Here is a 25,649-nt window from a genome sequence, read left to right as displayed (position 1 = left end):
GATGGTTACAAGATAACCCGAGCAGAATAATTGGTGCATATAGTGTCATCATGTTGCATGCTAGTATCGTCAGATTTATATGTTCATGCTATGCTCATATTGTTCTAGCTGTATCAGGTTCATATTGCCTTTGGATTCTTAGTGGCTATTATGATTATTTTCATGATGGTATCTGGTATTATTTTGGAAGTATTACTTTGAATGTCATGGTGTTAATGCCATGTTATTCTGATGATCTCATATCAATTCCTACTTAACCTCTACTTGACATGATGTTGTTTGTCTTGAATGCTTCTAGTTATTGTCAGCTTGCAAGTACATTCAATGTACTGACCTGGCGTGTCATGCCAGCTTGCAGGTCGTGTCTGGATTACTTACTTGTTTGGTGTTGTTCCTATGTTCGCGAGCTAGGATAAATGTTCCAGCCAGAGTCCCTGCGGATTGGAGTGCATCATCACGGTTCGTTGTTCTGCTACCAGTAGTTGTTCCGCTGCTTCAAGTATTGTGCTGCTTGCATAGAGCAACTGAGGATGGCGTAGTGTCGCTGTGCCGATGTTATTCATTGTAATATCGGAGATCTTGTAATCATATTCGGGTTGGAATAAGAGAGTTGGTTTGTTCTATGCTAAGCAGTGCCATATTCTAGAAGACTTCACCTCAATCTCTAGGCTGGAATACGGGGCGTTCCAGTTTTCTATGAGCCGGGGTGCCACAACACTTGGTATCAGAGCAGGTCTGGCTGTCGAGCGTCCTAGTCCGCTGGAATGTTAGAAAATGGTAGCATAGGGTCTGGTTGTTGCCCTTGCTTGTTGCATTTGATTGTTGCATTTGTTTGCTGCATATAGTCTTATTGCGGTTACCATTAACCCTTGTTTCATGCGTAGATGGCGGTAAACTTCCATGAGTTCAGTGCTCTTCCCTTAGCTTCCGGTGTTGTTCCTATTGAGTTCAGTCCCACTCCTGCGCCTCTCAGCTTTGCCGCTCTCCTTGGCGACATGTTGCGTAGTATTTATCCCCTCGGAGATCCACCTCATTATCAAGTATTCCAGTTTTCTGCTGGAGGAAGAATTCGGGAATATGTTGCTCATGTTCATCTGTCAGCCCCGATTCCTGTCGGTAAGCGCACCTACAGTTTCCATGGTGGTTACGGCGCTACTCCTGAGCGTGTTGTTCAGCTCGCCGCAATGGCAGGAGTCACCGGTCTTCGTCACCAAGAGAGCATGGTGCAGGAGAACCGTGCTTATCAATATTATCCCACCATCGCCGAGAATCCTAGGCGAAGCCAATTTCCCTCCGTCAACCCTCAAGACGACTTGACTATCCTAGCCATGTCTCGTTACATGACGGCCGAGTGTCTTCTTATTTTTGAGTTAGTCCGAGACGCCATTCGGACCAGGAGATTGCTTGGTGTCACTTTACCTCAGTCTCCACCAGCTTCTCCAACTCCTCCGCCACGTCCATCTGGAGTTTCAGAGTCAGCGGTTCCACTCGCTACTCCCTTAGCTTCCTCGTCAGGTCGCGAGCGTTTGCTCAAGCGTAGGATGTAGTCCTTCGTGTAGCGCTTGCGCATCCGCTGTAGTATCATGCTTGTGTGTGTCTGTGTGGAGCAGCTTTGTATCATGTTTGTTGTGTGCTTTGTTGCAATAAATTGTTTTCTCGTGCTTCTTTGTTTTGAATCCTCGGTGTTACCCCCTTATGGAAATTTTTCATCGACCGACACCGAATCAGAAGGAGCCGTAAGCAGTACAGATATACACCAAGGAAGTCAGTTAAAATCAATGAGGTTTTCAGCCAACAACATTGTATTGCAGACATCCGTCTGGATACAAATTGTATTTTGATCAGACTTTCAGCAACAAGTACCTGTCAGAGACACACTTTATCACAACAAAGATTAAATCAGTAAGAGAACAAAATTGGATCAACAGTGCATTTAAAGTCAAAGGTATGGGCTATGCACAATGATTGAATTTGACACAAGTCAAAATCTAAATATTTCGACACCCAGAAGTCAGTCCAATTGCATGCTGAATTCGGTAAGGACAGTCAGACAATTCCTGTTATATCAATAATCAACTGCTGGACTGACAAATATATGTCATTCCCATCACCAAGAAAATCAGTCCCATCCTTCTCCACAACGTATTGACGAAGTGTACAAAGATAAGGTTCCCAGTCTGCATCGATGGGGTATGAATGGATTCCTATGCAAGATATTCAGTCTTCTCAATAAAATACTGCAAAAGCTTCTGGCATAAGGTACCGAGTCTTCCCTAGCAATGTCTTTAAGGGGGGAAGCTTATAAGGTACGGTACCCCGATTTCCTCAATAAGATATCCACTAAAGGCTTCGAGCTTAAGCCATCCAGTCTTCCTCAGCACGGTATCCCGATGGCTTCCAATGCAAGCTTCCCAGTATTCTTCTGTATGGCACTAATACAAGACATTAAATTATGAATTGTCAGCATATGGCAGTGTTTTCCAAGTGGCTGATCTGCAACAGTTTGGCCTGAAACAAAAACCAGTCAGAACAAAGGTATGCCTTGAGAATCAGATATTAGTTCATTCAGTATGCTGCCAAGTCCATGCAAGTATCTCAAGGAAGAATTCACGGTACACATCCGACAACCTCACCGGTTATTGACGAAACAAAAACTAGTGGGTGATGCCATAATCAACAAGTCTTGAAGGAAAGACCACATTCAGACCATAATCTTGGCAGTGATTATAAAAATCAGCCTCACAAGGTGACATTATTAACCCTGTCACTATCCGGCATAATCCACAACAGGATTGAGATCTGTATAACCACACGTGAGCCAGATAAGTATACCAAGGCTCAAAACCTTAACCAGACTAATGTATGTCGGTTATTATGTGAAAAATGTGGACGCCCAAGGCCGTCTTATTCCACGGCAAACCCAAGCAAATATCCACTCAAGAAGTACACTCCATTGTGGTACTGGACAGTTCAATATATTAACCTCAATACCCGCGATGGAACTTTGCACAGCCTGTTGTTCCCAGAGACATACTGGCAACAATGAAGAATCTGTGTGAAAACATATACATTGAGGATCGTTATCTCTCGCATAGGGGAAGCAATCAAAGGAATAGCTTGTGTAAATGGGATTCTTCGACAAGCTCACTGGCAGTTAAGTCTGCAAATCTTATCATCAGGAGATGGTGCATTTTTTTTCTCTATCAGTCGCGACAAGCGACAGTCAAACCTTTGGAACAACATGGATATTCAAGACTGTGAAGCCAGGAACTTGTGCAAGATCCGTTAGCAAAAATAGATATGATCCACATCACTATTTTGGAACCAGAAGGCATGTCTATATTCGAGGAATCCGATGCCTGGATAAAAGGGATTCGTTGCTCCACGGGAAGATACATTCCCCAACTTCATGGAATGTTCTCGGTACTCGATACTAGAATAATATTTTCAGCAAGGATCAATATCAAGTAGGACAAGCATGTCCGTAAAAATAATATTTTGGATGCTAGCTCAGCCAAAGAAAATTTTGAGGGATACCCGAGGTACGTCCTGACAGAATGTCTGATCCAGTGAAGCAACCCACCCCAGATCAAGACAATCAGTCAGATCCAATTCAGTGGAAATATTATGAATAAAAGAAACCTGGGTAGGAAACGGTTTCTTCAAGTTAGAAAGATTATTTAACCCCGAGGACGAGATTTCTTTAAGGGGGGAAGGTTTGTAACAGCCTGGATTTTTGCCCATTTCTTTCTCCTTTGATTTTCTGGGATTTCCTGTTTTGATTTGCTTTTCCATGGCTATGAGCGTCTGAAACTTGGGAAGATCATATCTACCTAGGTTTTCTAGTGGCTTGTCACCCTCATCATCATCTCAAGATCATCTCATTTCCATCCTTGACCTCACCCAAAATTCTTTTGTTGGTAATATTCCTTTTCTGATAAAGGGATAACCCTTAACACACTAGGTTGTGAAGCAACCTATATTTCTGTCACTCCTAAAATTCCCAAATAATTCTCATGAATTGTTTGGGTCACATCTTCCTCAAATATGGCAAAATATTTCATTGCCATATTCAAAAATAATCCTCCAATAACTCTTTTCCTATTCTACCCTAAATGGCACTTTGCAAAGGAAGTGCCATTTATATTTTCTTGATTGAACCCAAACTTTTTGGACATATTTTCCTGTCCATATCATTGGCTCATGCCAAAATTCAGCTCAATTTGCCTAGTAAATATTTTTCAGCAATTTTCCAAAGTTTCTGTCCAGGAAGGAACTTTGTGAAGGAGCTATATTCTAGGCATATCCAAATGAGTTGCAATTTTTCAGGGCCTTTCCTAGAGTCAAATAATAACTCTCCACCAAATATGAGCTCATCTAACTCATTTATGTGAGCCCAACTCCAAATCTTAGTTTCTCGTCAGATTTTCAGTTTGTGAAGCAACCATATTTTATATTGCTTCATTTGAGCTGAAACTTTACCTGGACAAGCTTCTACTTATATCAACTACTCCCAACAAGTTTTACCTCAATTGGTTGATCCAATTACCCTGTGCAATTTTTCCAAATTTCTGTCCAGAATGAAGTTTTGTGAAGCAAGTGCCACTTTGGTATTTCCAAATGGCATGAAATTTTTACAGAAGCTTCATATCATGATAAAACCCGTCTCTACCAAATTTCAGCTCACAGAGATCAAGTATGTTAGTGCATTATCCAAATCCCCAATTCTAGCCAGTTTTGCACTTTCTACTGCAACCACCATCTAAACTCCTCCTCTTAGTTTGATATTTGGTGATCAGCATCACCTTAGTGTGTGATCATCGCTAGACAAACTCTTTACCTTGTTACCCTGCTAGTTTAACCACAGCAAGTTACAAACACCTTGTTACTGAATTACTTTTGGAGCTAAGTGCAAATCTCTTCTTTGCCCCTCGACCGATTTATTTCTTCAGTTGGACTAAGGGCACCAGGGTCCATCCACTAGACATGGTTGGCCACGCCAAAGAGCGCCGCTTGCGCCAGTGTGCGTGGTGATCACGCTGGCGTCATGGCTGCAGGCATGCTCTGGCTGGTTCCAGCCACTATGCTCATCTCCTCCCTCCTCGTCTCGACCTCAATTCGTTTCCTGGAGCTTCCCCGTGATCGACTACATCACCCTGCATTGATGCCTCGTCGTGGTTCGCCTTAAATGCGTCACAAACGACATGCCCGTGCCGCGTCGGGCTGCTGACTCCATTAGAGCTTGTCGTGAGCTTGCCTGTGAGGCCCGAGAGCCCTCCCCGCGCCTATATAGGGACCCCCGAACACCTCCGCACCTCACTAGCCTCTCCCCATTCTTCCTCCCCCACCAGAGTGCCTCTCCTCGCCGTTTTCTTCTTCGGCCACCGTGACCTCACCGGAGTTTGTCTTGTTTCCGACAAACCCGAGCCTCCTCACACCTCCCCTCCACACCCACAAGCTCGTCCTCTCCACCGCGAGCGGCCCCAACCCCTCTCCATCGTCGGGGACGACCCGCATCGCCAGCAACCCCGCAACCCACGCCGCTTCTGTCCTCCTCCATCGCCGCAGCCTCCCCTCCTCCCCACGCCTCCTCGAGGGCCGTTTCCCCTCTGAACGTGCGCGGCAGGACACGCCGTAGCCGCCCGTGCCCTCCCCTTCGCCAGAGGTGTCCTGGGCCGGCCGCCCCCTCGCCGCTTCCCTCCCCTGCCCCCTACTCTGTTCCACGAGAGGAACAGAGGCACAGGAGGAGGAAGACGACGATCGCTCAGCCCCTCCCCCTGCCCGTGGACCCCACCGGTAAGTGGCACTAGCCCGGGCCAGTTGTTTTTAAGTGGAGATGTTTTCTTGAAATGCGTTTTCACTTTATGAAAGCATATTTCCCTCCTCTTTTATCCAAACTACGTTTTCCCTTCAGGGAAGCGTGTTCTCTTCTTCTGCGGCTGAAAATATGTTTCCCTTTTCAGAAAACGTATTCGGCCCGAAGGTACGTTCAGTTTTCTCCCGAGGGCCTGTTTGCTGAAGTTTATTCACAGATTGGTCCCTGATCTTCTACACCTCATAACTCCGCAACCGTAACTCCGATTGAGGTGAAACTAACGGTCAGTTCTTCGTATCGTCGAGCTCTATCTTTTGGTATCATTTTCACTAGGGGGTTTCATATTGAAAATGACCATTTTGCCCTTGCCTCTAATCAGCCCCCTCCGAGTACGTATCGTCCGACGTTTCGTTCCGTGGCTTCACCGCACTTCTCCCTGGAGTCTCCATCACCCCAGGCAAGCCACAATACCCACTTGCATGATACTCGTGCAGTAGCCATGGTTTTCAACTTGAATATTTATTAAATGATTTCTTGTTTAATATATGGTTATCGTTTTTTCAGAAATGCTTCTGGGATTGTGCTTACATGATTGCTAGGTTGGTATGCACCTGGTTATCATGCCCTGCTAGTTACTAGTATTACTTTCATGTTGCCATGCTTGATTGTAGTACATGTTTGGTTGGTCATGTTCTTCGGTGCATGACTAACGTCGGTTATCGAGTACTGTTAATATGTGTTGTTCTGTTGTTGTTAGTTGGTTAAGTGCAACCCGGTGATGTTATTGATGAGTTCTTGCATGTTATTTATGGTTGATGCTAGTGGTCATGTTATGTTATACTATGAGTAGTGTTGCACATGTAATATTTATGCTCGTCATTTTGCGATGTTCGGTTGGAGATTATTTCATAGTCGATATGATGGACAGTTATGTTGCATCCCGGGCTTATGTTGATATCATGTTCATGCATTGTAATTGCATCATGTTATTTTATCATAGCTCAAAATATTGCATTCAAGTTTAACCGGATTTAATTGAACTTGAACAACTGTTGGCTGAGTCATGGTGCCGCCAGATCAAAACTGACCAGTGCAACCATGCGTACCTTATGGGGGGTCCTAACTGGGTCTATTGTCATGCATCTCGCTGGTGCCTCCCACGAGGGAAGGTTATGGGCGTGCGTACCCTGGCCCTGTAAGAAGACATAACCTTGTGTGCACGTTGTTTTTATGGATCCGGTCCCCATGAGGAAGTTTTCCCCGTGAGGGATTTTGACCACGATGGTGGTGGGGTGTCTTTGGTAGACACAGGGCCACCCAGGACTAGCCCAGTTGGGAGTGGGTCGGAGTGGCCGGGAGAGTGTCATGACAATAGATCGGTTTTGTCGGAACGCCGTTGGTCCACCTGAATGGGAGTGCGAGGCCGTGAGTTCCGTGCGTGGGTGCAGTGTGCTAACTCTGAAGAGTGTATATTAAACTATTGATAGCCGCGCCCGCGGATAAGGGCCAAGTTCGTGTCGGTCCCACCGTGAGTCAACAGTATTGATAATAACTTGATTAATGACAACCCCAGTTTGATGATGAGATAAGTGGTTATGATCGCTATAAGGATCACGATTTGAGACCAAGTGTTGGTCATGGTTGTGATCGCCGGAATGATCACTGTGGTATCGAGGATAACGAGTTGTTGGATATTCGTGATGTTGTGCGAGAATCATGGGTAAAGATCAAGCTCCTTGTGGTTATTTAATGATTACTACGGTATTTTTTGTACCAAGCTTGATTTGATCCTGAGATGATCGTATAATGTCTGAGGTGGGTAAGTGATGCACGTGATGGTTACAAGATAACTCGAGCAGAATAATTGGTGCATATAGTGTCATCATGTTGCATGCCAGTATCGTCAGATTTATATGTTCATGCTATGCTCATATTGTTCTAGCTGTATCAGGTTCATATTGCCTTTGCATTCTTAGTGACTATTATGATTATTCATGATGGTATCTGGTATTATTTTGGAAGTATTACTTTGGATGTCATGTTGTTAATGCCATGTTATTCTGATGATCTCATATCAATTCCTGCTTAACCTGTAATTGCCATGCTGTTGTTTGTCTTGAATGCTTCTAGTTATTGTGAGCTTGCAAGTACATTCAATGTACTGACCTGGCGTGTCATGCCAGCTTGCAGGTCGTTTCTGCATTACTTGCTTGTTTGGTGTTGTTCCTGTATTTGCGAGCTAGGATAAACGTTCCAGCCAGAGTCCCTGGGGATTGGAGTCCATCATCGTCGTTCGTTGTTCCGCTGCCAGTAGTTGTTCCGCTGCTTCAAGTATTGTGCTGCTTGCATAGAGCAATTGAGGATGGCGTAGTGTCGCCGTGCCGATGTTATTCATTGTAATATCGGAGACCTTGTAATCATATTCAGGTAGTAATAAGAGAGCTGGTTTGTTTTATGCTAAGCTATGCCGTATTCCAGAAGACTTCACCTCGATCTCTGGGCTGGAATACGGGGCGTTCCAGTTTTCTCTGAGCCGGGGTGCCACATTCCAAGAATCGATACTATTTTTAGGCAAAGACGAAAATCATGTTTTAGCACTATCTCTAAGCGAAAACGGAAATAGCTTCAATTTAACAATATCATTATCCACATCTTTCTTCATTTGCATATCACACAAATCAACAAAGTTGTTTAGATGGGTAGCGGCATCTTCAATTGGAAGGCCAGAAAACAGATCTTTCATGACAAGATTCACCAAAACAGTATTAATTTCACAAGATTCAGCATCGGTAAGAGGAGCAATCAGAGTGCTAATAAAATCATTATTGTTGGTATTGGAAAAATCACACAATTTAGTAATTTCTTGATCCATTGTGACAAACAATCCAACACACAAGCACACAAGAAGCAAGTGAAAAAGAGGCGAACGGAAATAGATGGCAAATAAAACGGCAAGGGTGAAGTGGGGGAGAGGAAATCGAGAGGCAAATGGCAAATAATGTAATGCGAGGGATGAGAGTTTGTGATGTGTACTTGGTATGTCTTTACTTGTGCATAGATTTCCCCGGCAACGGCGCCAGAAATCCTTCTTGCTACCTCTTGAGCACTGCGTTTGTTTTCCCTTGAAGAGGAAAGGGTGACGCAGTAAAGTAGCTTAAGTATTTCCCTCAGTTTTTGAGAACCAAGGTATCAATCCAGTAGGAGACAACACGAAAGTCACCTTGCACCTACACAAACAAATAAGAACCTTGCAACCAACGCAAAAAAGGGGTTGTCAATCCCTTGACGGCCACTTGCAAAAGTGAGATCTGATAGGGATAACAAGATAAATATTTTTGGTATTTTTATGATATAGATTGACAGTAAAGATTGCAAAGTAAAATAGATTGGAAACTTATATGATGGAAAATATACCCCGGGGCCATAGGTTTCACTAGTGGCTTCTCTCAAGATAGCATAAGTATTACGATGGGTAAACAAATTATTGTCGAGGAATTGATAGAAAAGTGCATAATTATGAGAATATCTTTGCGTGATGATGTATATAGGCGTCATGTCCGCGAGAAGTAAACCAAAACGATTCTGCATCTTCTACTATTACTCCACACATCGACCGCTATCCAGCATGCATCTAGAGTTTTAAGTTCATAAGAACAGAGTAATGCATTAGGCAAGATGACATGATGTAGAGGGATAAGCTCAATCAATATGATATAAACCCCATCTTTTTATCCTTGATGGCAACAATACAATACATGCCTTGCTGCCCCTGCTGTCAATGGGAAAGGACACCGCAAGATTGAACCCAAAGCTAAGCACTTATCCGATTGCAAGAAAGATCAATCTAGTAGGCCAAACCAAACTGATAATTCGAAGAGACTTGCAAAGATAACAAATCATACATAAAAGATTTCAGAGAAGAATCAAATATTGTTCATAGATAATCTTGATCATAAACCATGAGCTCCACCGGAGAAGAATAAAATATTGTTCATAGATAATCTTGATCATAAACCCAGAATTCATCGGATCTCGACAAACACACCGCAAAAAGAATTACATCCAATAGATCTCCAAGAAGGTCCAGGAGAACTCTATATTGAGATTCAAAGAGAGAGAGGAAGCCATCTAGCTAATAACTATGGACCCGAAGGTCACTGGTAAACAACTCACACATCATCGGAGGCTATGGTATTGATGTAGAAGCCCTCCGTGATCGATTACCCCTTCGGCAGAGCTCCAGAAAAGGCCCCAAGATGGGATCTCTTGGGTACAGAAGGTTGCGGCGGTGCAAATAGGGTTTTGTGGTCCTCCTGGATGTTTTCGTGGTATATGGGTATATATAGGAGGAAGAAGTACATTGGTGAAGCTGCGAGGGGCCCACGAGGGTGAGGGCAGGCCCCTTGCCTCGTGTCCTCCTCGCTTGTTTATTGATGGCCACTCCAAGTCTCCAGGATCACGTTTGTTCCAAAAATAACTCTCCCGAAGGTTTCACTCCGTTTGGATTCCGTTTGATATTCCTTTTCTGCAAAACACTGAAATAGGCAAAAAAATAGCAATTTGCACTGGGCCTTTGGTTAGTAGGTTAGTCCCAAAAATAATATAAAAAGGTAAATTAAAGCCCATTAAAAATCCAAAACAGATAATATAATAGCATGGAAAAATCAAAAATTATAGATACGTTGGTGACGTATCATGCACGGGTAGCTGGATTGGATTTATATGTGCTAAATGTCTAGAAAATGCACATAATCCCCTAAATATGGTAAATGAGCCCAAAAAATGCCAAATTTGAACACGGTTATTTGCAGGGTGTATGTTCGTCGTAGAAAAATCTCCAGGGCATAGAACGAAAAAAAATTGGATTCCCTTTCAATCTTCAGGATTTCCCTCTCAAAAACATGGAACTTCCTCGGGGATGGTTCGATTTGTGAAGGGCGTGCATGATGACATAAGCCAAACCTTCTCAAATTTTTACTAGGGCATGGTGAGGTCATACCATGGCACCATGCCAGGCGTCATGTTTTTTAAGTATTTATTTCATTTTTTCTATAGTTGAAAACCCAACAAACAAACATTTGTGGTTGACCATTGCCACACATTTCATAAAAAATATGTCCATTCCTTGTAAAAGGCATGAGAATTTACTAAATGGCATGAGCATGGTTTTCTAGGCTGTTCTTGTGGACCCTTTCATTCACCGATTATTTGAACTTGAATTATGCACATTAATGCCAAGCAAATGCACATAATCCCCTAAATATGGCAAATGAACCCGGAAAAGTGCCAAATTTAACACCATGATTTGCAGGTTGTATGTTCATCATAGAAAAAACTCGTGGACAAAGGACAAAGCAAATTTGGACCCTCCCTTCACTCTTGGTGATTTCCCCCTTGAAACCATGAAACTTCCTCAGTGATGGTTCGATTTATGAAAGGCGTGCATCACAACATAAGGAAAACATTCTCCAATTTTTACCAGGGCATAGTGAGGCCATACCATGGCACCACGCCAGGTGTCATGTTTTCCATCCATGTGTTCCATTTTTGTATAGTTGTTAACCGAGTAAACAACGCGTTTGTGGTTGACTATTGCCCCTCATTTCCTTGAAATATCTGTCCATTCCTTGTAAGGCATGAGAATGTAATCAATAACATGAGCATGGTTTTCCAGACTGTTCTTGTGCACCTTTTCATGCATCGATTGTTTGAAATTGAATTATGTCCATTTAATGCCTAGAAAATGCACATAATACCCTAAATATGATAAATGAGCCTGTGAAAATGTCAAATTTGAACACGTTGCATTTGAGGCAGTATGTTGATCATTGGAAAAAAACTGAATGACAAACTAGGATAGAAATTTGGATTCCCCTTCAATCTTGGGGATTTTCCCTCTTGAAAGCATGGGACTTCCTCGGTGACAGTTCGATTTATGAAGGGCGTGCATGACGACATAAGCCAAACCTTCTCACATTTCTACCAGGGCATGGTGATGTCATACAATGGCACCATGCCAGGCGTCATGTTTTTAAGCATTTATTTCATTTTTTCTATAGTTGAAAACCCAACAAACAATCATTTGTGGTTGACTATTGCCACACATTTCAATGAAATATCTATCTATTATTCCTTGCAAAAGGCATGAGAATTTACTAAAAGGCACGAGCATGGTTTTCTAGGCCGTTCTTGTGGACCGTTTCATGCATCGATTGTTTGACCTTGAATTATGCGAATTAATGCCTAGGAAATGCACATAATCCTCTAAATATGGAAAATGAACCCGGAAAACTGCCAAATTTGAACACGGTGATTTGCAGGTTGTATGTTCATCATAGAAAAACAAAAACTCATGGACAAAGGAAATTTGGACCCCCCCTTCAATCTTGGTGATTTCCCCCTTGAAACCATGAAACTTCCTCAGTGATGGTTCGATTTATGAAAGGCGCGCATCACGACATAAGGAAAACATTCTGCAATTTTTACCAAGGCATGGTGAGGCCATACCATGGCACCACGCCAGGCGTCATGTTTTCCATCCATATGTTTCATTTTTTGTGTAGTTGTTAACCGAGTAAATGACGCATTTATGGTTGACTATTGCCACACATTTCCTTGAAATATATGTCCATTCCTTGTAAAGGGCATGAGAATGTACTAAGTAACATGAGCATGGTTTTCCAGACCGTTCTTGTGCACCTTTTCATGCACCGATTGTTTGAATTTGAATTATGTCCATTAATGCCTAGAAAATGCACATAATCCCCTAAATATGGTAAATGAGCCAGGAAATTGTCATATTTGAACATGTTGCATTTGAGGCGGTTTGTTGATCGTTGGAAAAAACTGAATGACAAACTAGGATGGATATTTGGATACCCCTTCAATCTTGGGGATTTTCCCTCTCGAAAGCATGGAACTCCCCCGGTGATGGTTCGATTTATGAAGGGCGTGCATGACGACATAAGCCAAACCTTCTTAAATTTTTACCAGGGCATGGTGAGGTCATACCATGCCACCATGACAGGCGTCAGGTTTTGTAAGCATTTATCTCATTTTTACTATAGTTGAAAACCAAACAAACAAACATTTGTGGTTGACTATTGCCACACATTTCAACGAAATATATATCCATTATTCCTTGTAAAAGGCATGTGAATTTACTAAATGACACGAGCATGGTTTTCCAGGCCATTCTTGTGGACCCTTTCATGCACCAATTGTTTGAACTTGAATTTTGTGCATTAATGCCTAGGAAATGCACACAATCCCCTAAATATGGCAGATGAACCCGGAAAAGTGCCAAATTTGAACACAGTGATTTGCAGGTTGTATGTTCATCATAGAAAAAAACTCGTGGACAAAGGATAAAGGAAATTTGGATCCCCCTTCAATCTTGGTGATTCCCCCCTCGAAACCATGAAACTTCCTCGGTGATGGTTCGTTTTATGAAAGACGTGCATGAAGACATTTTTACCAGGGCACGGTGAGGTCATACCATGGCACCAAACCAGGCGTCTTGTGTTTTCCAAGCATGTATTTCATTTTTGTATAGTTGTTAACCCAGTAAACAACGCGTTTATGGTTGACTATTGACACACATTTCCTTGAAATATCTGCCCATTCCTTGTAAAAGGCATGACAATGTACTAAATAGCACGAGCATGGTTTTCCAGACCATTCTTATGCACCCTTTCATGCACCAATTGTTTGAATTTGAATTATGTGCATTAATGCCTACAAAATGCACATAATCCCCTAAATATTGTAAATGAACCCTGAAAGGTGCCAAATTTGAACACGGTGATTAGCAGGGTTTATGTTCATCATAGAAAAAACTCATGGATGAACGACAAAGGAAATTTGGGTCCCCATTCAATCTCGGTGATTTACTATCGCACACGATTCATCTCCGTCGCCTCTGCGAACCGTGTGTATTCACTCACACACGCAAAAGGAAAATAAAACCCTTGCCCACTTCGTCCCCACTCACTTGCCGCGGAATCCTCCACAACTCTGCACCCTAAGCTCGACGGCTGTTGGCGGCGGGCATAGGTCGCGCTCCGAACGACACCGGATTTTGCCTCCGTCGCTTACCACCGCCTGTCTGCACAGACATTCTAGACTCTGGTCGACTAGGGTTTTCTGCGGCATTGGGTCGGGTATTTTTCTCATGGAGAAGGTAATCGACTTAATTAGCAAAATATTCACTCATCTCTTCTCACAGTTTATCCATCGCTGTTAATCAACCGGCAGAAATCACCATGGAATGTTTTCTATTCTAGCTGATTCGTGGGTGTTCATTCATGTAATTATATATGGATCTGTTCTATCAGTTACTCCCATATTTGCATCTTGCTCTATTATTTCAATATATCTAATTTACGATCTTAATTTTCATTTCAAGCAGTACATCCCTTGCCTTGCAAGAATAGTAGCAGAAGGAAATCTTGGGCTTTACTTTGCTTATGACTCCTAGGATGTCATATTGACAACGCGGCATGGATTTACAATTACGGTTAGCATAAAACCTGATAAAGATGGTCACTCCTATTTTAATGCGGACCTTTGGAGAAAAATGTCTAAGTGTTATGAACTGAAAGATGGCAATAAATTGTAGTGCGTGCACCACAGCCTGGTCTAATTAACATGGATGTTTACTTCCCCAATGTCATCAGCCGATCAAAGTCTGATTGAGGTTAGTGTCCTTTCAACTTCCTCCTTGCTATCATATTACTATAAAAGAAACCAATTGATCACTATTTAAGCATCCAATTGTGTTATCATATTCTGACTCTGTTCCTACGTAGCAACAAATTCTATTTACCAATTTATGCGCACTAAATATTCTTATGCCATGTTCTGAATAAATAATACCTTTCCACCTTTTAAGTAGGATATGTTGGATGCATAGTGAATGATATGTATGTTACTAAGCATACCAAATTTCACTGGAAGGACTTTAAGCATGTCATAAACTTTGTTGATAATCTGACAGAGATAGCACAACGTATGAACACTGGATTTTGGATGGGATTAATTAGACCTATGGTGCACAAACTGAACAATACCAATTGTGTGCACAAAACGCTGATAAAAGTCTTATTTTAATGTTGATGCTCATAAACTATATACATCTTCAATGATATGTTACAATTGTTTTATTCTGCATGGCAACAGAAATTGCCCCCTGTAGCAGTTCCTGGATCGCTTTCCCGACATGGTCGAATTACACTTGTGCCTGCTAATAACGCCAAAATGATTGCAAGGTACTGCATTTCCCGCAGAAATGGAACCATTCAAATTAACAAGATCTCGCTTCTTGTGGCAATGCATCCATATTGGAAAATTGGAGACACTATTCTACTCATGATCTACCGAGGCATAGGAGGGCTCTTCCTTTTCATTGACGAGATGCCGAGTCGCCGTGATCAAGCTGCTTCCAATGGATAGTTGTGGTTGTTGGCCCTCAGCCTCTTAAAATGTGCTAGATGTTACTATATATGTTAAGTATGTACATATGGACCGTATGGTTTTTGGCCCTTAGCCTCTTAAAATGTGATAGTTGTTACTATGTTAAGTATGTAGATATGGACCATATGGTTGTCAAAACCGTGTTATGAAGATCCTCCTTTTGTCGAATAGTGTAACAACTATATATATGTTACCCAAATGCTGTTACCCAAGTTCATAAATTTTCATGGAAAGTATTAGTATCGTACACAGTTCATTGAGTTTAAGCTTGTGCCCGATGACTAGAAGGCATTTGCAGATTAATTGTCCATATTGCAAACTCACACACATGTTAACATAAGGAAACATATGTGTAACATATTAATCATCGTACACGAGTACTCGTAGACGCATCGTGTGCGATACTCCGCCACCGCAAGCAACTAGTTTGCATTTTTCATAGTTTTTTGTACACACATAATCGCACACGAAGTAACTGCATTGACCGTCTGTGTTGTAATTTCACATCACAAACAGTTCATCCGAGTCGGCTGTTTGCCACGTATCACACACATCTTGTTTACACGCCTCGCTTGTGTTCTTTTGGCTCATGGCAAACAGTTCATCCATGTGAAATGTATGCCACATATCACACACATCTTGTTAAGTTGAACCATTTCTGTTGTGTTCCGTAATCGAAAACAATTCGTCCGAGTTAACCGTATGACGTATATCGCACACACATTGATATGGCTGCCCGTTTCTGTTGTTCTACCTCATCGCAAACAGTTTGAACAGATTAACCGTGTGTCCTGCACCGCACACACATTGTTATGGTTGCCCGTTTCGGTTGTTCTGCCTCATCGCAGACAGTTTGAATGGATTAGAGAGAAGTCCATATTACCCCCCTAAGCTTGTCTCACGGTTCAGTCTACAACCCTTAACTTTACTTTGGTTCAAATTACAACCTCAAACTATGAGAACCGTTCACAATGCAACCCTCGCACAAGTCGACTTGATTTAGCACCGGTTTTTTCTGCCGCATGGTGGATTTTCTCGTCTCCTTGCCACGTAAGCTCTCTAGTCAGCTAGTCACGCAAGGGTTTCTCGAGGTATCGTTCGCACGTCGATCAACCTGGGTCTCCGCGCCGCCGCCACCACCGCCACCGCCGCATCCATCCAGGTCTCCGCCGTCGCTGCCGCCGCGTGTCCCCTCGATCTCCTCCCGTGTGCGTCATGCCCTTCTGCCACTAGGGTCAGCCGGTGGCGCTGTCCCGTCCCCTCATTCGTCACTAGAGGCTGATCTTTCTGCTCGTCTCTTGCTTTGCATGTATGTTGATTTATTTCATCTGACTTGCAGCGTGCATGCGTACGTAATGGAAGGACTCTCTAGTTGAAGCAGTGGAGTACAGGGACCCGACAGTATTCATGGTCACAAGGCAGGTTACGTGCTTGCATGTACGCACATGCTATGGATTGAAACAAACGTACTACTAGTTTATTGATTACTAGTCTTATTACTTGCTAAGCACCAAAGTGGTTTTATTACTGGCTAAGCATCTAACTAGTACAGAAGCGTACAAATGATTTGAGGTTAGTATAGGATAGAAACAACATCAAGTTTGAAGTTTGGATGCAGACAATTTCTTTAAAAGTGTACCATTTGAAGGAAGTGTGACCCTGTAACCTTATATAAAAATTATGCACTGAACTTGTTTTAGCTTGCCGTGCTTTTATTACATTACTTATTTTTGAATTACTACATTTAGTTTTGGCAGGTGCTAGATGTCAATGAAGGACTATTTGACGGTTCGATTCCACTTCGACGGAAAATTTATGAATGATGGGCAATTATTGGATTATGTGGGAGGGGAAGAAGCTTTGTCTTTGATTCTCCGCGATAGATGTGGAATGGCAGAGATTCAACGCCACTTGACGCTTCACCACACAATTTTAGATGGAGAAATATTGCATTGGCTGATGCCTGGGAAATGTTTGTTCGGTGGCCTTAGTTGTCTTTGGAATGATGAGGCATGCATGCTAATGTTACAACATATTCCTATTGATGGTGTTGTGGACATATATGTTGAAGAACCAAGAGGAAAACAGTTGAACCAAATGAGGTAATGAATGATGGATTTAGAGAGGACGAGATAGATGGAATGTTTGTAGATCATGGATATATTGGCATCCCATTTCCCGAACCAGATTTTGGTGATGGGATGCATGTTGGTGGCAGCAAGGATTGTGAGAATATGTCTTTAGGACATGTACAAGGAAAGAAAAAATTGGCTGTGCATAGGGCAGCACCAAGTCACACCGTTGAAGCATGTGGAGTTGATTCTGACATTTCTTCTGATGAGTCAGACTATGCTCCGGATGATGATTCTTCTGATGATGATGAGGCAGCAAATATTTACCATAGTTATCAAGAATTCAAGGCTTTAGTGAAGGCTGGTAAAGCTCCTATTCTTGAAGGTGATCTCAAGTTCAATGATGTGCCGCAGAAAATAGAAGCTAACTCTAGTGATGATGATGAATCTTTGGATGAAGATAGTGAAAGTGAGCTTATTCGTAAAGAGTCGAAGTATCCAAGGTTTGATGAAAATGCAAACGTGCCATATTTTGAGCTTGGCATGAAATTTAGTGGCAAACAGGAGTTCAAGCAAGCCATTATCAACGATGGTCTTAATGAGAAGAAAGAAATAAAATTTGTGAAGGACGAGGGTGACAGAGTAAGGGCAATCTGTAGTTGGCCTTTGTGTCCTTGGGTCTGCTTGTTGAAGAAAACTACCAGGTTCGAGAGTTGGCAGGTAACTTCTTACAAAGATGAGCACATATGCCCTCAGAGAAGGGATAGTAAGTTGGTGACTGCAACTAGAATTGCAAACAAGTTCCAAAATTTGATAACGACAAATCCATAGTGGAGTGTTGCACACCTACAACAGATAGTCCAAGAAGAGATGTTTGCAAATGTGCACATATCAAAGATCAAGAAAGCTAAGGCTATAGTGGTTGCTAGAATGATGGATCCACAGTCTGGTGAATACGGCAAAGTGTTTGATTATCAGAACGAGCTACTTAGAAGCAACCCCGGTAGCACTGTGATTGTGAAGCTGCACCCTGACTTTGAAAAGCCAACATTTTACAGATTCTATGTTTGTCTTGAAGCTTGTAGAAAAGGCTTTCTTGCTGGTTGTTGGAAAGTAATTGGACCTGATGGGTGCTTTTTCAAAGGAACAACAGGAGAGCTTTTGTGTGCTGTTGGTAGAGATGCCAACAATCAGATTTATCCTATCGCTTGGGCAGCAGTTGATAAGGAGACCAAGGATTCTTGGAATTGGTTTTGTTCTGTATTGTTCAATGATCTAAAGCTAGGAGATGGAGACGGTTGGGTAATAATATCTGATCAACAAATGGTATTTTCTACTTGATGTTCATGGACATTTGTTTATTTTAGTGATAATTTTATCTTATATGCTAACCTTTTTATCCATCTTTCTTGTCTTAGGGTATTCTTAATGATGTGCAAAATTGGATTCCGAGGGCAGAGCATCATAATTGTGCTAGGCACATTTATGCCAATTGGAGAAAGAAATTCAGAGGTAAAAAATGGCAGAAACTTTTTTGGGCGTGTGCGAAAGCTCCATGCCCAATGTTGTTCAATCAAGCAAGGGCTTTTTTGGCACAAGAGACGACAGATGGTGCCAAAGCAATGATGGAAAAGGACCCACATCACTGGAGTAGGGCCTGGTTCAAGTTAGGTTCTAACTGTGACTCCATGGACAATAATATATGTGAATCATTCAATAAGTGGATAGTTCAAGCTAGGTACATGCCCATAATTACCATGCTTGAAGCTATCCGATGCAAGGTGATGGTTAGAATACAAGAGATGAGAACTCAGCTAGATAAGTGGGCGGCCAGTGTCATTATTTGTCCTAACATAACAAAGAAATTGAAGAAGAGCATAAACCAGTGTGCATACTGCTGCATACTGCCATACAATCTGGAATGGCAATGATTCTTATGAAGTTAAGCTTCGTGAGCATAGGTTTACTGTTAAACTTGAAGAGAGGACATGTACATGCAGGTATTGGCAACTTTCGGGGCTTCCTTGTTCACATGCTATAGCTTGCATATATTATCATACAAATAGCCTTGATGACTATATTGCAAAGTGCTACCATGTTAAGGAGTTTAGAAAAACCTGTGAGCATTGCCTTCAGCCTGTGGAAGGCATGTCTGCATGGCCAATTTCAGACAGACCTAGGCCAGTGGCACCTGGGCACATTGCAATGCCTGGCAGAAAGAAGAAGTCAAGAACGAAAGAACCAGATGAGAAGCCAGGGAGCAGTAGAGTTAGCAAAGCTGGTACTACCATTCGTTGTGGGAAATGCAAACAGATTGGGCATAATAGAACATCCTATGAGAGGAGAAATGGAGTCATGGCTGGAACATCTAATGTGGTGAGGTCTCATTCTTTTCCAATTTACATTCATGTATTATGAGTTGCAATATTTATTAATTTTGTTAGTAGCAGCCTTCACATCAACAACAATTAGCTGCACCAACCACACTCTCTCGGGCTACACCTAGTGTGGTGAGCTCTCAATATCCATTATTTTAAGCATGTATTATGAATTATAATATTTATAACATGTATTAATTATAGCCTCGGGCTGCACCATCCACGTTCCCTTGGGCTGTGCCATCCACACAACCACGAACGACAACCTTCATGGTAAGCTCACACTATTGTTATGCAATATGAACTCTTGGAGATGAACTTGTGATCTCAATTTGACCAATGTTTCTGTAGCCTTCGCAAGAAAGTACGACAACTAGCAGAAAGAGAAAGGCAAGTACCAAACCTAGAAGGAATAAGAAGAGAGGACAACAGAACGAGTAGGCATGCTTTTCGGGCTCTAGATGATCTACAATTGATAGTCACGTTGCTTTGTCAACTTGTGATGCTTTAGTGTTGTGATATGCCAAACCATTTGCTATTACTTGTTAAACTCTTTTTCCATTCATGATTGTCGTGAACCATACAGACCATGTGTGTCTAGTTTTGATGCTTTCTTCAATTTATGTGAGACTATCACCTTCAGGAACCATATGGACCATGCTTTTTATTGAGATTGTGCGATGTAGTATTAGAATGTCGACGTTCTTACCAAAAACATACAACATACGTCGTTGTGTCATCGAAATGCTCAGAAATATAAAAGTAGAAGGGAAACCGTACAGAAAATCAAAATAATTTTCAGTAAATCTGGAATCATTAAATTACCAATATAGTGGGAAATTTGACTTACGGTTTGTGAATAATTTATATGTTTAGATTTAAGTTCAAATTTTAACCTCAAAAATCAAACTGCACAAAGAATTCAGAAAACAATTCTAGTAAATCGAAAATAATGTAGTGAACAATCTGTTGAAATTTTATCTAAAATGTGCATATAGTTTGAGTGAAACATACTATTTTTGTTTCAGTTATGAGAAGGGAGAGAGATATGGTGATGTGGCAGAGATGAGAGAGAAATATGATGACGTGTAGTGCTGCCTAGCACACAACTAGATTGAAAACACGTCTAAACTAGTTAAATGAGAAGGAAGGGGGTATTGTGACCGGTTTTTATAGTTTAAGGGTGTAATTTGAACCAAAACAAAGTTCAAGGTTGTAGACTGAACCGTGAGACAAGTTTAGGGGGGTAATATGGACTTCTCTCAATGGATTAACCGTGTGTCCTGCATCGCACACGCAAATAAAATCTGAACCGTGTTTGATGCATCCTCCATCGCAAAAGTTGTGCACCTTTTTTGATGGTTTTTTAACACCACCGTTTGCGATTATTGCATCGCACACAGTTTCGGCAAAGGGTCTCTGATCGTAGTGTCGGCGTGGAAGATCTGTACTGACGAACTTCCAATCTACAACTCTCTGTTCATCGTGTTCTTTGTCAAGGGTAATTAAAAGTTACTTTTACCACCCTTGTTGATTCTCATGCTTTCAACAAAATCTTCAAAAGGTGTTTATTCTTCACTTCCACACACGTAAACACCCTCACATGCATCTGTTCTTGATCTGTTTCTCTAAGCAACGTTTTTCTTCAAGATTCCTCAATTGTGTGGATTTTTTAATCTATACAACTATGGAACCTAAGTCAAAGAACGCTTAGTGAAATTCCTCAAGAAACCTCTTCTTAAATTCCTCAAACTTGTTCATTTTGCAAAAACATTTGAGAACGCATGTCACCTCTCCAAATTCTTCGCACCTATACTCTGTTCACAAGTACTCATGTCCGCTGCTGAATCACTAGGTTCTCATCAAATTAACTCATTTGCAGCGTTCCTCGAAGATAGATTGCATACCTCTTCAGAGAACTATGTTGTTCAAATTCCTCAGCTGAAGAAAATGACTGACGGCAAGAAACCTCAGAAGGGAGGGAAGAAATTGGAAGTCAACACTGCCTTTGAAATCCCTGAAGACATCTATGCAGGGTATTCCACACCCCCTAAGGAAACAAAGAATGAGCGCACACTGCGCATTCAAAAGATTGAGAGGAGATGGTCCAGAGAATGGAGGGAATATTGCTATGTCACTCCCAAGTACATGAAGAAATTCGCTGTACACCCTCCATGCCCAAGACCTCCACTGGCACCGGGCCAAGAAGCTGATCCCTCTAGCATCAGAAGAGGTGAGGAATTTCCCGCTGAACAGGCCAAGAGACAAGCTAAACTAGCCAAAGTGGCCAAAGAGGCAGTGAGGAAATTCAACGAAGACACTGCCGCCACTGCTGCTGAGGCCTCTGCTAGCAAGCCAAAGAAGTCTATGCAAAAGAAGCCTGCACACAAGCCCGTGCTTTTGCTTCAAAGCCCTCAAGTACAAGCTCTTCTATGTCCTCAAAGCAAATTCCTCAAGCAGCTCCAGTTCCTCCAGCTGCAAAATCTTCAGCTGCTCCTCCAAAGTCCTCGGCACCTATGCACCTCGCCTCGTGCCAAAGGACCACTGGCATCTCAATTGCCTCAGGAGCCTTTGCAAGTCCTCAACTCCTCTTGAGTCCCCAACATGCCCAACTTTGCTGAAGACAAAGGCCATTGCTAGACGAGGCACTAGACCAAGACATCACAAGAAGCAGGTCGCCTTCCATGTTCCGTCTAGTGAAGACGAGGCTGATGATGAAGAATTGGAAGAAATCATAAGAGACAGACAGCAAAGGGCAGCTAGAGCCAAAGGCACCAATGTGTCTCTTTTGTCGGATCCCAAATTGATCCTCGACTTCATTGATCTCTGCCGCAAGGACCCAAACAATCCTATGCCTAATTTCAAACTCGCACCTGGCCAGAACCACATGCTCACTGCCTTCATAGGCGAAGAAAAATGGAAATTTGAGAAGGACAGGAAGCTCAAGAAGGCTCAGTACAAGAAAGAGCATTTTCTGAAGAAAAACATTGCAAAAATGACAACTCATGAACTTGTTACTGTGCAAGCTGAGATCAAGGCACTCAGTGATGAATTTGACGTATACCGTGTAGATTGGCTAGGAGCCAAGGTCAAATTCGTCAACATGGCGAAGGGATTCACCTCCTATGTTGCAGCCTCAACGCAACATGAAACTCCTCAGGCTGAAGCATCTGCTCAACCTACTGATGAACATGCCAGCACCACTGATGAAAATCAGGCTGCTGAAGAAAATGAGAGTACCAGGGCTGATGAAGACATTCCAGCTGCTGAAGAAACTGCCAGGGCAACCACTAGTGTTGCGCCTGAAGAACCAGCTAGGCCAGCTGAAGCATCTGCTATTGAGCCTGAAGATAGTGAACAAGCCAGGGTAACTGCATCAGTTGCGCCTGAGGAAACTGAACCAATTTGCTTTGCTACGCCTGCACCAACTTCAAGCATCAACCTTCCTTCTGCATCAGAAGTGAAGAAAACCGAGGCTGTAGAACGAGCAGCTGTGAAGAAAAGGAAAGCATCTGCTTCCTCAGAGTCTTCTACTCCCAAGAAGGCGAAGACTTTGACAAGCTCGTTTGAGAATCCTATCGATGTTGTTCCTCTTTCAAGCATGCCATCAAATGAGATTGTTCCCTTTGGTGAAGAGTATGAAATTCTCAATGAATCTGATGAAAAAGATCCTTCTGCTGCTTCGACAGAGAGCAGTTGGATCAAGAAATTGAAGTGGATAACATCCCTTCAACTCCACTGGTATCCTCGCCTATGCCCTAGTTCACTACTGAAGAGGTCGGCATTGAAGAAATTAATGAAGAAGATGAAAACATGGAAATTGGGTGCACCACTCCAATTCTGAATGATGACTACTGGGAAAGTCATCACCCCAATTCACCATTGTTCACTCCTCTACAAGAAATTCCGCAGTCCTCGGTCCAAATTGAAGAAATTCACATGGGCTCTAAAGAATGTCAAGCTTCTCTTCTTACCATCCCTAAAGAAATTCCAGCCACTAGCGCTGATGGAAATGCTACTGAAGAAATGGAGACCCAGGCTGCTACTGATGAAATTCCTCAGCCTGCGGCTCCGAAGACTGTGATTCCAGAGTCTGTGAAGACATTGACTGACACTCCTCAGCCCAAGCCAAAGGATCCCCTCTCCAAGAAACAGAAGTTCAAAGCTCTTGAGTTCTTCAATGAACATATATTCTTCAGGGAATACAATCCCTACGACTCTGCTCGTCTTCGTCGCAAGCGCTTCTGGATGGCAAGTCAAATGAACTTATATTCTTCACTGATATTCGATAAGGACAAGATCTTTGAACATGAGCACATTCCACACGTGGATATGGAGTCGCTGCCCTGCTTTACCCTAGTCCTCAATGTTCTTCATGACGCTGGGCTGGTCAATTTCTGCACTGACATATGTGACTAGAATGAAGAGCTAATTCTTCAGTTCTATGCTACCTTGCACATCACAGGCGATGCTGAAAATGTGAATTCATGGGTGTTGGACTAGATGACTGAAAACACTCACTACAAAGCACCGACCTCTAAATTGCTTCAAGCCATCTCAGTCAGTCCTCCCCTTGAAGGTGTAAGGCTCATCTACCATGACGCTGAACTTTCTGATCATTTCACGCAAGTGTTGATGAAGCCCCTGAAGCCTGGCCAAGCCCCAAGAACCAAATTCCTCATGAAGGAATTGCTCTATGTGCCAAGGACAATTTATAGAATTTTGACCAAGATCCTTAGTCCAATCAAGGGCCACGACTCTAATGATGAAGAGGTCGTTGGCATCATGAAGAACCTACTTTTCAACATCATATATGGTGTGCCTATAAACTACCATGATTTCTTCATGAGGACTTTGGAAAATGTCTCTCTCTCTCTTGGCGTTTGAATTGAAGCCTTATGCACCTTGGATCATGATATTCATCAATTCAAGGTATTCAATCAACTACAAGGCTGACTTTCAGAATCATCTCAGCTACTTGCCCCCAATCCAAGTCTTCAAACGACCTATTTCCTCATTTGATGAGAAGGGCAAGGCTGCTATTATTGATGAAGGCATACATCCATTGGATGGACAGTATCGCAAAGCTGCCTCATATTCCACCAATGATTACTCTGGCACGCATGACACTGCCGCAAATGCCTCAAAGCAAAATCCTCAAGCCACTGCTCCCAGGGTGATGACTGATCATGAAGTTCTCCTCAGTCTTCATCATAAGGTTGATCGCAACCACAAGTGGGTCAAACGCCAGTTTGGTGCTATTGTTCAGAACATGACAATCACTCAAAATACTGTGAATAAGAATCACTATTATTTGCATGAAGTGTCCGATTGCACCTGGGCTATTCTGTCTAACCTGTACAGTATTGAAGATCTCAAGATGGAATTTCAACATGACTTTAACTAGGCACAGCCACCTTTGAAGAAATGCAAGAAGGTCAAAGTTCCTCAGCTTGTGGCCAACTCCTATTCTTCATCACACGAGACTGATGAAAATGAAGACTTGAACAACACTGAGGCAGGCCCTACTCCAAGGGACGACCCCACCAATGCTGGCGCTCCTCCGTCGACATCGTGATGATATTCTTCAGGGCCGTTAGTCCTCATTTTTCGTTCCTTTTGGTCATTCGATGACAAAGGGAGAGAAATTTGAGTTAGTCTTCAAGCGGGTCTATCTATATGGGTGTTTTTTTGCTAAGTCACAACTCTCATTCTTGTGAAGATTTGTTCGATCAAGTTGTAAACTTAAGTCCGATGGTGGTCTGATACTTTTCTGATGTTCTTCTGCATGCTATTTCCTCTTGTATGAAAATGCACGCATGATGAATTACATCAGTTACCATATTTCATCATGCATTTCAAATTCTTCATATCATATGTTAAATGCGTCTATGAATTACAAGATATAGT

At 42.4% G+C, this 25,649-nt stretch overlaps 1 pseudogene; it reads left to right on the top strand.

Moving 5' to 3' along the window:
* The first annotated feature begins 17,394 nt into the window (after window positions 1–17,394).
* On the top strand, window positions 17,395–24,158 carry LOC147990551 (uncharacterized; annotated as a pseudogene).
* The last annotated feature ends 1,491 nt before the right edge of the window (window positions 24,159–25,649 follow it).

Source organism: Triticum urartu, chromosome 1A (assembly GCF_056163025.1).
Source record: "Triticum urartu cultivar PI428250 chromosome 1A, HENAU_Tu73, whole genome shotgun sequence".
Taxonomy (NCBI): domain Eukaryota; kingdom Viridiplantae; phylum Streptophyta; class Magnoliopsida; order Poales; family Poaceae; genus Triticum; species Triticum urartu.
Note: the sequence above shows the minus strand (reverse complement) of the source record. Positions and strands in the feature narration are given on the sequence as shown.